Source organism: Carlito syrichta, unplaced genomic scaffold (assembly GCF_000164805.1).
Source record: "Carlito syrichta isolate Samal-C Ts95f unplaced genomic scaffold, Tarsius_syrichta-2.0.1 Scaffold312159, whole genome shotgun sequence".
Taxonomy (NCBI): Eukaryota; Metazoa; Chordata; class Mammalia; order Primates; family Tarsiidae; genus Carlito; species Carlito syrichta.
In genome coordinates this window covers 361,121-369,648 of record NW_007256255.1, presented here as the reverse complement: position 1 = coordinate 369,648, position 8,528 = coordinate 361,121, and positions in this window count along the sequence as shown.

Below are 8,528 nucleotides of genomic sequence, written 5' to 3'. Positions count from 1 at the left end.
TGCGTCCAGCTAATTTTTTATTTATTGTGGAGATGAGGTCTCGCCAAGTTGCCCAGGTGGGTCTCGAACCCACGGGCTCCCAAAGCGCAGGATTGCAGGTTGAGCCACTGAAGCCCAGTTTACGAATGGTTTCTGACTTTAATTCATTCTTCACAGAGATTGCCAGAGTCCTTCCAAGGGTGCATCACTCCCTACTCAGAAACCTTGGATGGCTGACTCAGTGACATTCTGATTGCCAAAACCCATGACTTTTTTCATTCTGCCACTTCTTTTGTTTCTTTTTGTGGCACTTTTATCATTTATTCTTTCCCAGAAACTTTTGGGTCAGGAAATTTAATTTGGGAATTTCAGTGGAACATACACAGAGGAGGGAAAAGAATAACATGGAAACTTTTGGGGAAATCCACACTTGAATGAAGAACCAGGACAGAGAAAAGTAGGAGGTACATCAGGAGGCAGTGATATGACAGGATGCAAGGAAAAATAAGTGAATGGAGTAATTGATGCACGTTTAGACCTGTATCTACATAAAGTGATCAGCCTGTCTAGTTCCTTTATCTTACATGGAGGGTAACTTAAGCCCTGAAAGGAGAAGTGGTCTGTGCTTCCCTCCTAGTAGATTCTTGTTTTTCTATATGGCAGTTTGTACTAACTTACTCTCAAAGGAAGGTCAAACTTTTTAAAATAAATTATCATGTTAAAATCCCATTGAAAGAAAAATGTTTGAACCCAGTTTTTTTTTTCTTTGAGTCACGCTCTCATTGCCTCCCAGGCTGGAGTGCAGTGGCACAATCATGGCTCACCGCAGGCTTGAACTTCTGGGCTGAAGTGATTATCTCTTCTCAGCCTCCCCAGTAGCTGGGACTATAAGGCATGCCACCATGTCTGGCTAATTTTTAAATTTTTTTGCAGAGACGGTCTTATGTTGTCCCGACTGGTCTTGAACTCCTGGCCACAAATGATCCTCCTGCCTTGGCCTCCCAAAGTGCTAGGATTACAGGTGTGAGCCACCATACCTGGTCTTGAACCCAGTTCTTAATATTTGTATATGTATTTTTTGCCTTAATAATAGTTGATTGAGTTTACCCAGTGACACACATTGCCAAATCTTATTTTTAAAAAATTCTTCAGATGCATGATCTTTACATGTAGTCACAGACAATCTTTATCCCTGGACTTCACATGAGGCACTCTGTAGAGAGGTTGAAGTTTGAAGTGTAAGTCTTAGTGGCAGCAAACTCAGGGAGCCAGGTATGATAAAGTGCTTAACATACTCAGTGAATCCCTACAACAGCCTGAAGCTATTACTATAACCCCCATTTCAAAAAACTTTATGCAGGTATTATTGAAAAACACTTCACCGCACATATACAAGGTTGTAATGTTTGATCAGTTTTGACATACATGTACACCCATTAACCATCACCATTCTTGTGCTCTTTGGAAATCTCTTTATCCAACGTCATTCTTAGGCAACCACTTTCTGTCAATATGGATTCGTTTCCATTTTCTTGAATTTTAAATAAATGGAATCACACGTTCTTTTTTGCCTCCCTTTTGACTCAGCAGTTTATTTTTTTGAGTAGGGATCGCATTGTTGTCCATGCATAATCAGGGCTCACTGTAGCCTCAACCTTGTGGGGAAGCCTGAGACCAGATTAGACCAGCATCAATTGGGTAAACTATTTTGAGGAAGGAAATCTCAGAATGAGACTACAAGAATTGTAGAAGCTGAATAGCCAGCTGAAAAACATTTGCTGCTTGCTCTGTGACAGTCAATCGTTGTAGTTAAATAAACAAAAACCCACAATCAACCAGCCACTCTACACATTTCTGGCTGGCCCATATACCCCTTACAAACAATGTCAAACATCAACCAATCAGAACTGCCTCATTTGCATGGCAGGAACCCAAATACATGATGGGAATCCTACAACTCGCCTTAACCAAAGTGAGAGTCAGACTCCACTGGGAAGAACCTTAGGCCACTACATTCTCTTTTTTTTTTTTTTTTTTGGAGTTGGAGTCTCACTCGGTCGCCCAGACTGAAGTGTAGTGGCCGCTCCCGGCCATCACAGCCTCGACCTGCTGGGCTCCGGCGATCCTTCCACCTCAGCCTTCCAAGTAGCCGGAATTACAGGTATGCGCTACCACACCCGGCTGATTTTTTGATTTATTGTAGAGATGAGGTCTTGCTGCCCAGGTGGGTCTCGAACCCGCGGGCTCAGGCAATCCACTACGTTCTCTTAACAGGTGGTACACTGTTGCTGTTGTACTCGTTTTCCTCACAATGTATCCTCCTTTTAGTAAGTCTATCTTTCTTAATTTGTAACTGTCTCTAACTGTCTTGGTGAGTGTTTTCACTCCCTGTGAATTTTGCTGTACCATAACCATCCTACCACACATAGGCTAGACTTTCTGGGCTCAGGTGATCCTCTCACCTCAGTTTCCCATGTAGCTGGCATTACAGGTATGGGCCATACTGGCCACCACACCATACTAAGTTTTTTGAATTTTTATAAAGATCAGGCCTTGCTATGTTCCCTAGGCTGGTCTTGAACTCAAGCAGTCTTCCAGCCTCCGTCTCCCAAAGTGGGATTACAGGTGTGAGCCACTGTGCCTGGGCTACTCTGCAGAGTTTTGAAATTCATCATTACTGCATGTATCAACAGGCTGTGGGTTTTAAAAAATGATTATTGCTGAGTAGTATTCCACCGTGTGGATTTACTATGAGAGGACATAACATGGATTTAACATACCCAGTGCGCAGCCATTTTAACATTGCCTAAATCTCATGTTTTTCTAGAGGTTCACTTAACTTACCCTCTAACCTAGCCAAGGACAGAACCGGTTTCTCAGAGGTAGCTATTGATCATTGTTTTACAAGCCCCCTCCCCAGCTTGTTTTGTACTAATAAGCTTTTCTATTTCAGGTATTTGCCTCCACCCATAAGACTCAAGTTAACCTAAATCAGCCCTTCTTGACACAGACAGACCCCATCACCATGGCAACAATCATGTGACTAACCCACCCCTCTGCCTGCTGTCCATCTGACGTCAGTACCTGCACTTACCCTTCGTGATGATGTGGTGCAGACCACCACCCAATCACCTTAATGACTTCCCCATCAAAGTGAAAGATTAAAAGGACTCAACCACAAGCAGCCATTTGCCATTGCCAGGCCATTGGCAGGTCGTTTCCTTGCTAACCTATCGTGGCCATGTGCTCTTTGAGCTATGGGCAGGCCATGTTTCCCCGCTTTGGCCGCCTCCCCTACTCGGGGGAGGTGAATCTCCTCTTTTGCTCTAATTTACTTTCTAAATAAACTATATCTTCTCATCTAACTTCTGTGCTTTTCTTTGCATCTTTCATGTGGCACCAGATGGCACACCAAACACCCCCCGCCCCCAGTGGTTCTGACCTAACATTCTGGAGGCCCCACTGGGAGTGTGCCCTAACATCCCATAATTTGTTTACCCAATTGTTGATGGACCTTTGGGTTGTTTCTAATTTGAGGCTATAACAAAGCTGCTGTGAACATCTGTGTACTAGGCTTTATGTGGACATTTTGGTTTCCTTTGCGAAATACCTAGAAGTGCAGTGGCTGGGTCATGATGGCTGTAGGTTTAACTTCTTATGAAACGGCCAAATTGTTTCCCACGGTGGTTGTACCACTTTACACTCCCACCAGCAGTGTAAGACAGTTCCAGTTGCTCCATATCCTCACCAGCATGTTGTATAACTTTTCTTGTCAATTTTAGCCATTCAAATTAGTGTAAGGTGGTACCTCATTGTGGTTTTAATTCACATTTCCCTCAGAACTAATGATGTTGAAGAGCTTTTCAGGCAATATTGGAATATATCTTATCTATATAGTCTGTATCTATTGTGAAGTACCCTCAAATCTTTTGCCCATTTTATCTTGTCTTACTGCATTAGAACTCTGTATGATCTGTATATACGTTCTTTGTCTAATATATGTGTTGCAAGTATTTTTACACAGTCTGTGGCTTACCTTTTAATTTTCTTTTTTTTTTTTTTTTTGAGTTGGAGTCTCACTCCGTCACCCAGACTGGAGTGCAGTGGCCGCTCCCGGCCACCGCAGCCTCGACCTGCTAGGCTCCGGCGATCCTTCCACCTCAGCCTTCCAAATAGCCGGAACTACAGGCGTGTGCTACCACGCCCGGCTAATTTTTTGATTTATTGTAGAGATGAGGTCTCGCCAAGTTGACCAGGCGGGTCTCAAACCCGCAGGCTCAGGCAGTCCACTCACCTCAGCCTCCCAAAGGCGCGGTATTACAGGCTGAGCCACCGAGCCTGGTTCCTTTTAATTTTCTTAATGGTGTCATTCAAAGAGCAGTTAAAAAATTTTTTTTTACCTGCCCCCCTTTTTTAAATTTTAATGAAGCCCAATTTATCAACTTTTTGCTTTATGATTCCTGCTTCTTGTGTTTTTTGTTTTATTCTTTTTTGTAAGCCCTTTCATTCTAGTAGGTTTTTGTGTTCTAAGAGCTACCAACCCCATAGAGAATACAAGAATCTGTTTTCTAAAGGTATGGTTTGGGATTTTACATTGAGGTCCGTGATCCATTTTGAATTACTATTTTAGTTGGAGTCTCACTCTGTCACCCAGGCTGGAATGCAGTGGCATGCTCATGGCCACAGCAGTCTCCACTTGCTGGGTTCAGGCAATCCTTCCACCTCAGCCTTACAGGTAGCTGGAATTATAGCCACATGCCACCACGCCCAGCTAATTTTTTGATTTACTGTAGAGATGAGGTCTCACCATGTTGCCCAGGCTGGTCTCAAACCCGTGGACTCAGGTGATCTTCTCGCCTCCGCCTCCCGAAGTACTGGGAGGCGTGAGCCAGCACGCCTGGCTAGTTTGAGTTAATTTTTGTCTGTGGTGTGAGGCAAGGTTGATGCTCATTTTTTCCTCCATCAATATTCAAGTGATCCGGCACCATTTGTTGAAAAAACTTTTCTTTCCCTTTTGAATTGTTTCAGCACTTTTGTCAAAAATCAACCATCCCCACTATGTGGGCCTACTTCTATTTTTATTTGAGCTGGAGTCTCACTCTTGTCGCCCAGGCTGGAGTACACTGCATCCTTGACCTGCTGGGCTTAGGCGATCTTTCCGCCTCAGTCTTCTAAGTCGCTGGAACTATAGACACACCACCACGCCCTCCTAGTTCTTGTGATTTATTGTAGAGATGCGGTCTCACCAAGTTGCCAGGCTGGTCTTATACCTCCGGGCTCAGGCAATCCTCTTGCCTCGGCCTCCCAAAGTGCTGGGATTACAGGCTGAGCCACTGCACCCGGCTATGAATCTAATTCTAAATTCTCCTCTGTGCCATTGATCTTTCTGTTTACCTTTTCACCAATGCCAAACTATCTTAACTGATGTAGCTTACTGTAAGTTTTGGGATCAGGTATGGTAAGTATTCCAACTTCATTCTTTCTTTTTAAAATGCTTTGAGAAGCCGGGCTCGGTGGCTCAGCCTGTAATCCCGCGCCTTTGGGAGGCTGAGGTGAGTGGATTGCCTGAGCCCGCAGGTTCAAGACCCGCCTGGGCAGCGAGACCTCATCTCTACAATTAATCAAAAAATCAGCCGGGCGTGGTAGCGCATGCCTGTAATTCCAGCTACTTGGAAGGCTGAGGTGGAAGGATCGCCGGAGCCCAGCAGGCGAGGTTGCGGTGGCCAGGAGCGGCCACTGCACTCCAGTCTGGGTGACAGAGTGAGACTCCAACTCAAAAAAAAAAATAAAAAAAAAATAAAAAAAATAAAAAAATAAAATGCTTTGGTAGCAGGGAATGGTAGCTCATGACTGTAATCCCAGCATTTTGGGAGGGTGAGTTAAGAAGACTGCTTGAGACCAGGAGTTTGAGACCAGCTTGGGTAACATAGCAAGACCCTGTCTCCTACAAAAAAAAAAAAAAAAAAATTAGCCAGGTGTGTGGTGCGTGCCTGCAGTCCCAGCTACTTGGAAGGCTGAGGTGGAAGGAGCACCTAAGCTCAGAGATCAAGGTGAGCGGTGATGGTACCACTGCACTCCAGCCTGGGAGACAGGGGGAGAGCCCAACTCTATATCAATCAATAAATAAATTTCTTTGGTTGCCTAAGTCTAGGGGTTCGAGACCAGCCCGGACAACTTGGTGAAGCCTCATCTCTACAATTAAAAAAAATTATTTGGGCATGTTGGCACGCGCCTGTAGTTCCAGCTACTTGGAAGACTGAAGTGGAAGGTTCGCCTAAGCCCAGAAGGTCAAGGTTGCGGTGGCTGTGAGCATGCCACTGCATTACAGCCTGGGCAACAGAGTGAGACTCCGACTCAAAATAATAATAATAATAATAAGTACCCAAGAACTATAAAACTCTGATATAGTTGGTAGTCTGTTCTGAAGAATCAAGGGTATTGAACAAAGCTACCTGTATCTTCTTGATAATGATTTCAAAACACTGAATCAGATGAGGCATGACTTGAGAATTAAAAATTGTTAGCAGTTAACTAGGCAAATACAAGGGAATGGCTATTTTAGGTAGGGCTATCCTGTGCAAAGGGTTCAAGGCCTGAAACAACAGATGTTGTGTATGGAATGGGTTGTCACTATTACAATACTCACATTTTTTTCAGGTATGTAATTAAAAACTGGTACAGTCATATAAATGCATACTGGCTATGTAATAGTCCTATCTGCTTTTTTTGTCATCTTCAGTCACCAGAGGGATGGTCTATGCCTTTCAGATCCTCATTCCTGGTACCAGGCACACAGTAATTGACATATAATAGGTACTAAGTAAATATATATTTACTGAATGAGGAAATAAATAAAGGAAGTATTGGTTTCACTTGGCTGGAAAATGTGACTGAGCCAAAGTCTTCAATGAGTGGTTTCTCTCACCCATGCTAGCTCTGGCAAGTTTCTCTTTCCTTACTCTCTTCTTTCTCTAATGAATTTTGTTTTAAACTTAAAAGAAACACACACACACACACACACACACACACACACACACACACACACACACACACACAAAGTCTTCAATGAATGTGAAGAAAGTCCAGTTAATCAGTTAATGCCATGTCAGGAAAGGATAGAAAATAATCTAACTAGAGAATATGCATCTCAAAGATGCAGCAGTTTTATGCAAGGGAGCGGTATCACAGTGTAAGAGAACATATAGGTGAAACTAAATTATTCAAATTATGATCATTGTATTACGGCATGGGATAATATATTTTAGAAAACTGTATATTAAAAATTATTAAAGTTTTTAAGATTCACCTTGAAAATGTTATGTCTTACTTTCTTTTTTAAATTTTATTTTTTTAAAGCCAGGGTTTCACTGTCACCCAGGCTGGAATGCAGTGGCATGATCACAGCTAACTGCAGCCTGGAATTCCTGGGCTCAAGCAATCCTCCCTCCTCAGCCTACCAAAGGGCTGGGACTACAGGCGCATGCCACCATGCTTGGCTAGTTTTTTTTTACTTTTGGTAGAGACAAAGTCTTTCTATCTTGCCTAGACTGCTCTCAAACTCCTGGGTTCAAGCAACCCTCCTTCCTTAGCTTCCAAAGTCTTGGGATTATAGGCATGAGCCACCACGACAAATCTCTTTAAATCTAATCTAATTTTAATTCCTTTGAGGCATCTAAATTCTGACACAGTGTTTTGCCAGGGACATTTTTGTATGGCTGCCAACCATGGGCACAGCCAAGGTTACAGATGGAAGTGATCTGCTCAGCAGATGGGTCATAAATTTGATGATACTGGATTCATTTTAAGCTGTTGACAATAAATAAGGAATATTCAGAGGTTACATCTCAAACCTTTGGAAAATCACAAAGGGGAGAGAAAGTTCATGATCCTTTACAAAATAGTTTTTTGTGTGTCTTGTCAGAGACAGAGTACTGGGCTGCGTGGGTGACTGTCAAATGAAATTAGGTAATGGGCTACAAACCCCTTTCCCCCCCTCCTTTTGTTAACTGCTTTTGCTGCAAATCAAAGTCAGACTTGAAAAGTTCTGATGAGTCCTTTCTTTATTTGGCCTATGCACACCCACTGCCCTTCTAGGTGAAGGGCTCATTCACAGTGCTGTTGTCAAGGCAACCCTCCGTGGCCATGATTTATACCAAGTGACCCTGCCTTTCTGGCCACAGCCAGTTGGACCAGAAGCGGCACTAAAAGCTAGCCAGTCATGTTTGACACGATTCCCTTGTGAATAGATGATCTAGGGCTTCCAGATCCTGGTAGAAATTTGAATGGGGAAAAAAACTATCAAGAGAGTGGGGAGACAGCCCACAAAATGGGAAAACATATTTGCTAACTTCTTATCTAACAGGTTACTATCCAGATCTACAAGGAACTCAAATGTGCCAAAAGAAAAAAAAAAAAACAGCCCCATTAAAAACACCGGGCTTGGTGGCTCATCCTGTAATCCCGCGCTTTGGGAGGCTGAGGTGAGTGGCTTGCCTGAGCCCATGGGTTCGAGACCCGCCTGGGCAACTTGGCAAGACCTCATCTCTACA